The sequence below is a fragment of the Chenopodium album genome, chromosome 3 (assembly GCF_948465745.1).
Source record: "Chenopodium album chromosome 3, dcCheAlbu1.1, whole genome shotgun sequence".
Taxonomy (NCBI): domain Eukaryota; kingdom Viridiplantae; phylum Streptophyta; class Magnoliopsida; order Caryophyllales; family Amaranthaceae; genus Chenopodium; species Chenopodium album.
In genome coordinates this window covers 77440563-77447291 of record NC_137836.1, presented here as the reverse complement: position 1 = coordinate 77447291, position 6729 = coordinate 77440563, and positions in this window count along the sequence as shown.

Sequence of the window (6729 nt, the reverse complement as noted above, 5' to 3'; positions counted from 1 at the left end):
GAAACCATCGAGTTAGATCAAAGTTTAACCTATGAAGAGAGACTTGTCAAGATTCTTGACAGTAAAGTGCGTAGTACACGCAACAAGGACGTTAAGATCGTAAAGGTACTTTGGTCTAACCAAGATTATGAGGAAGCCACTTGGGAAGCAGAGGATGAAATGAAAAAGAAATACCCAGAGTTGTTTCAGGTATGTAGAGTTACGGGGGCGTAACTCGTTTTCTTTAAGGGGGGTAGAATGCGGTAGAATTTCACGCGTTTTCCCTATATTTCAGTTACTTTAGTGCTTTTGCACGAATTTAAACAAGTATTTCGAGTATTTATGCTCTCAAAGAGACATAAAACAGTAACGAAGTGACAAAAAGTACAGCAATACTATACATATTAAGGAAAAAGGTTTGAATTCCGTTCCCTAAGTTTTGGGACGAAACTTTTTTTAAGGGGGGTAGACTGTAATACTCCGTATTTTTATACGTATTTTATTTAAAGTATGTATTTTATAAAGTATTTAAATAGTTGTAATTATTTTAATTAAAGTATTTTTATTAATATTATTAAAGGAAAGTTTATTTAATTATTTTATTTAAAGGTTGGGGTTTTATTTTAGGAAAGTTTGATTTTTCAACAAGTTTAGTAGGAAAGGGATTAGGAAAACCTGGGAGAGGGTTAGTAGAGAAGGGGTATAAATATCCCACTTATGAGGCAAATCAAACTTTGCCCAGAGTGGAGAAAACCCAAGGTAAACTTCTCTCTCTCTCTTCCTTATTTTTTTTCCTTTTTCTTTTTCCCCCTTCCCCTTAAATTTTCGGCTGCCCTCCCTCACCACCGCTGCCAGCCACCGGCAGGCTGGAGGCCGCCGCTGCCAGCAGGCGCAAGCCGCCGGCAGCAGGCAGCCGCCGCCGCCAGCAGCCGGCAGCCGGTGATGGCTGCCGCCCTCCTTCCCCTTTTTCCCCTTCTCTTTTTCGAACCTTATATAAAAAAAAATTGAAGCTTTCTTGTTTTAATTGAATCTATTCTTGGATCTAAATATAAATTATGAGTTTGGGGGTTTAATTTTGATGTTTGATAATTGTAATTGTATGAATTAATTTTCAGATTTGGTTTTTAATTAAAAAGCCCCAATTTTTGAAACCCTAGGTCCTTGATTTATGAAAATTATGAAAGCATATGAGGTTTTAATATTTAGATCTTCAATTTAAGTGTTTTAAGACTAAATTACAGCAAGTTTTAATTAGAAATAAAGTGCTGGAATTTTATGTAGAGCACTTAATATTATGTTTTTGAAGGAAATTTAAATTACCCATTAAGCGGGACTTAATTAGAGTGTTTTAAATATAATTTCAGCTTATTCTAATTATTTTAAGAGGGGTTTTAGGATAGTATATATTGCTGGAAATTTGTTTAGAGTGGGTTTTAATGCTCTATTATAATTTTAATGTGTAGGAGACTTCGAAGTGAGCAATTTTTACTAGTCGTGACGATTTTGAGATCGTATTCAAGGTACGTTCGCGTACTTAGCATATTTTGATGATGTAGAATCATGCTATGTTTACGTTCAATCAATTACAAGTAGTATCATGCTAAGGTTTATGTATTAAATCGTGAATTATTAGTGTTGGTGATTGAATTGTGAAGCATGAATTATTTGTGATGGTTTATGGATTGGAAAGTTATATTTTGGCATGATTATATGGACTACATATTTATTTATGGCATGATAGAGAGCATGTTTAATTAAACTAATTGTTTAATTATGTTTGGAATATTGAAAAGAAATTTTATTATGGTTCATATAATTTTTATTGATGCTTTAAGCATGAGGAAGGAGCTATATAAGTGTCTATGTACACAAGGAATAAATTGTATGTCGCTGCCTCTGTGCACTTAAGGTGTGTTTAACACCGAGGGATAGGATTTGTGGCGCATTATGCGTTTAAGGTGTCTTTGACACTGAGGTAGAATTAAAAAGGGTTCAACATTAAATAATATGTGGTCGCTAATTATTCAAGAATTAAATTGGTATGTTTGCTTGATTGAATAATTATGGTTGATTGATTTACTATGCTTGAGGGTCATCACCAAGTTTAATAATATGTAAATAACGTAAAGTGGAAGAGATTACGCACCAAAACTCTTGGAACGTATATACCTTGAGTATGAACAATGGGGGGGTTATGGGGTTTTATATTTAACCATAACTTCCAATGGAGTACAGGACGCTGTATATTCCTTTTTATTATTTATTATGCGCTGGAATTCCGCCACCTTTGTGTGGTTTGTCGCTGGCACGGTTAGCTCCCGTGCCAGTTAACCTCAAATTTTATTTGGGGGAGGTTAATAGGTGGAAACCCGTTCGATGCGTAATCAATGAAAAATGAATTAATTATTGTCTAGTCATTGTGTCTTGTTGATTGTTGGGTGTGCTTGTAAACAGGTACAATGAGGTAAGTGTGTGTGATGATAGGAGAATGCATGTTAGTGTGTTAGTTACGCTTATGTACTCAGCTTTGCTGATTGTGTGTGTTGTTTTTGTCTGGCCATGTCTTTATCTTGGCCCTACGATGATCCATTTTAATGGAGAGTAGTGGGGGCAAGTAGAGATACACTTTCAGGTATTGAAGCATGTTCATGACGGGGCATGAGTGAAGAGGGAATCATGCTAGCTTCCATTAGGATATGATTTGTTTTATGCATTGAATATTTTATTATATTACTTTGTGGACTAACACAAAAAGTTTGGTTGTTTCGGTTTTGAATAAGGGCCTTAAATGGTTCCAAGTTGTGGTGGGTTTTAATTGACTTTGGTTTTGTTGATTTTCAACTTTATTTTCGTTGGTTTGGTTTTTAAATTGTGTTATTTAAATAGTTTTGGTTTTTAGTCTTCCACTCTGTATCTTTGGTATTTGCCTTAATCGTTCTCACGGTGGCGGTAATGTCTTAGATATTCCTATTTAAAGTTTTATATAGGGCAAAACAAGTATTTTAAAATAAAGGAATTTCTAGGGTGTTACACGTTCGGTGTGTCATCAATACAAATGGGACATGCTTTATGCCCTTTGTTCTTGTACCCGGACAGATTGTCATATGCAGGAAAATCATTGATGGTCCACATAAGGGCAGCACGCAAAAGAAACATCTCGTTCTTATGGGCATCATAAACGGTAACACCTTCGTCCCACATCTTTCTCAAATCATCAATAAGGGGCTCAAGGTAAACATCAATGTCGTTTCCGGGTTGCCTTGGCCCCGTTATCAAAAGTGAAAGCATTATATATTTCCGTTTCATACACAACCACGGAGGCAAGTTGTAAATCACTAAAAGTACCGGCCATGTGCTGTGTTTAGTACTAAGAGTGCCAAATGGATTCATACCGTCCGTGCACAACACCCAAGCCTTAAATTTCTGACTTCACCACCAAATGCCCTAAACTTCATATCGATGTTCTTCCATTGTGGAGAGTCAGCAGGATGCTTCAACAAACCATTTTTCTTTCTTCCCTCAGCATGCCATCTCAGGTTCTTGGCGTCTTTTGGAATTGAAAATAGACGCTTTAACCTTGGAATAATAGGAAGATACCACAACACCTTGGCAGGAGGTCCTTTACTACCAGCATTGCAACTTGATCGCTTGTAACGCGACTTACCGCAACGTGGACACTCCTCCAACTCTTCATATTCATTTCGATACAGAACACAGTCATTAGGACATGCATGTATCTTTTTATACTCCAAACCAAATGGACACATTAGTTTCTTTGCGTAATAATAGGAATTAGGAAGTTCATTCCCATCTGGCAACATATCACATAACGCAGTCAACAAAGAAGTGAAACTAGTGTCACTCCAGTTATGCTTAGACTTAATGTTAAATAGTGTAAGCACGGCTAAGAGTTTTGTGTATTTTTTGGACCCGGGATACAAAGGCTTTTTGGCAGCCTCTGATAATGACTCAAATACATCAGGTCGGTCACCAAATTCACCTTCAACATCACGCATCATCTCATCCAAGTGATCATCACCACCACCATCCTCGGTGTCATCCCCTTCACCACCATCATCACTCCCATTTTCTTCTTCAACATGAATCTCGGCACTTTCAACATGCGTCTCATTGCCAACAACATTCTCCCTATACGATCCCTTCTCACCATGCCAAACCCAAACATGATATTGAGGCCTAAACCCATGACATTGTACATGAGCCATGATGGTATCCACACTATTGACCCTTATGACATTATTACAATTGACACAAGGACAATAAAGGTAATTGACACCCGTTCTAAGCTGATACTGTGAAGCACTGTTGCAAAACTCTTGAACCCCATTAAAAAATTCCAATGTATCACGTCTACCATACATCCAACCGCGATCCATTGACGATTTAAATTGCCTTTAAACATACCAACACATTTCAAACAATGATAAATGTAACATATATTATGTAATCAAAGTACATAGCATATATATCATCCATAAATCGTAAAAATGAATGCTCCCAAAAGGTCCTTATCACTCCAACCTAACCCATCCTTGAACGTCTAATCTCACTAGTGAATGTATGTCAAATTTTCAATTTTAAGGAAAATCCGGCAGCATTTCCCCCCAATTCTCCAAGTACACGATGTAGGTAATAACTTACCTACATATGTACCCAGAGAACATGGTGAGATAATGAGAAGCCCGGATATTCCTTAAAATCGAAAAACAGACATACATTCACTACCTAAGTGAGATTAAACGTCCAAGAACAGTCCCAACTGGGGACTATTCAAGACTTTCTCCTATTGAGAAAGACTCGAACGGGTATCTAGGCAAATGATGATGCAAGCATTCAATTATTATTTGCATTTATTTGACATTCAACAATAAACAAGTTCATTCATTTAAATAGGGCTAATAATAAAATTAACATACATATATATATTTACTTATATATATATATATATACATATACATATATATATATATATATCAATCCATTATATTCATATATACATTGCAATTTATTAACCACATTTAACAAACTAAAATGTTAACTAATATATATTCTATTCATAAATTTCATTTAAAGCTACTCAAATTCAAACAATATATATATACATATGAAACTTGGATTAACTACTTGAAACCCTAACTTGAAATTTTGGAATAACAAACAATTAATACTAATTAATACATATGAAACTAAAATTTAGCAAGAACTCACCCTAATTTGAGAGTGAGAAAGACAAAGATTGAAGATTGAAGCTAGAATGCGTGCTTGGGCTCGGTTCAACAACACCCTCGAACATGCACCACCACCAAGTGCACCCACGAACACCACCAGCTAACACCGGCAGCCTCGAGCAACCACCATCAACCTCCGACCAAGCAGCAGCCGCCTCGACCCACCACCAGCAGCGCAGCCTCAACCCACGACCCACGCACGACCCCCAAACGCAGCTTCACTTAATTAAATAGCCAAATTAAAAAAAAAAAATGAATATGAATGGAGTGGTGGTGGTGGTGGCCGGAATCTGAAGAAGTGGGAAGACAAGTGAGGACGAGGGAGACAGAGAGGAGGAGGGAAGGCAGGGGAATTGAAAATTTTGGGAACCAAATTGAATGAAACAGGGAGGAGAAGAGAGGGTGTATTGAGCCCGCTTTTTTTTTTTTTTAAATGGTAAGCGATTCAGCCTTGACCGCTTGCCAATTTAACTAATGGTAAACGGTTTAAGGCCAAACCGCTGGCCATTAGTTAAAAGGCAAGCGGTTCGCGCCAAAACCGCTTCCCATTTCACTTCCCTTTTTTTTTTTAATTAATCAAATGGGAAGCGGATTTTGTAAACCGCTTCCCATCACATTTATTCTATTAGTGGGTAAAAGTAATTCGCCCACTGTACATTACTCACTCAACACTATAACTTCTTCCATCAGCCTAAACCTAATTACCGAATACCTCTTCGTCAATTCCATCAAAACTTCTTCAATTCAGTTGGATTTGCTTCACAAAACTTTAAAAGTTCAGTGAATTGGGCGAAAAATGGTGGCAATTTCTGTCGTTGCTCTTCAATTTCTAGTAATCTTCTTGCTCTTTATAAATTTGTTGGTTATTTTGCTAATATATCATTCGAATTCCTCTATCAAATCATTTTTTTTAATTTCCTTTGGTAGGATATAAATTTTCTTTGATTTCGATCTCCATGCCCTCTCTGTCTTGCATAACTTCCAGATCTACCCTAAATTGAGGTAACAAGTTTGAAAAAATTAAGGGTATATTCTTCTCCCTCTGTAGATTATCGATTTTTTGGGGTTTTTTTTGCCCATCTATTACATTTTTCGATTGGTTATTAAGGGTTTCATTTGTTTAATTTTGTTTTCAAATATGTAATTGCTGAAATATTTCAAATAATTCATTTTTTTTAAGGGTTTCGGGATTCATGCCAAGGTATCTTCTCCCCTTTTTAGTTCATTTGTTAATTGATTTTCTGCCATTTTTTTGTTTTTTTTAAATTAATCAGAATACCGGTTTTTCTTTTAATTGTTCTATGATTTTCGTTTCTATGAGTTTGATTGTATACTTGAATGAAATTAATGAATCTTTAGGATGAATTCAGCAAGCTAAGTTAAGAGTAATTGATATCTCTTAACAAATTATTTGTGGGAATGTAGTTAACAGTAAGATTTGCATGTCTTAGCTAGTTTATTATCAGTATGACAATATCATCCTTTTGAATCTTATACTGAA